Raw genomic sequence first — 248 nt, 5'->3', positions numbered from 1 at the left:
TCAAGTCTTAGGCGATTTTTCTTGTCTCGATATATCGTTCCATAACTGTTCAGCCAGATCTTGCAAACCGATCTAAACTCTTCGAAAATCGAGAAACGATCGCCACGCATATCAAGCTCGCTTCCTAAAGAGAGAAAAACGAGAGACATGAACATCGTCTTAAAACCGATTCGTTTCTAGCAATTTTCTCGGAACCGACATATTCCAAGTCGTCAAAGTGGAAACAAACCAAATCACAGTCCAAGCGT

This window comes from Brassica oleracea, chromosome C6, assembly GCF_000695525.1.
Source record: "Brassica oleracea var. oleracea cultivar TO1000 chromosome C6, BOL, whole genome shotgun sequence".
Classification (NCBI taxonomy): domain Eukaryota; kingdom Viridiplantae; phylum Streptophyta; class Magnoliopsida; order Brassicales; family Brassicaceae; genus Brassica; species Brassica oleracea.
Note: the sequence above shows the minus strand (reverse complement) of the source record.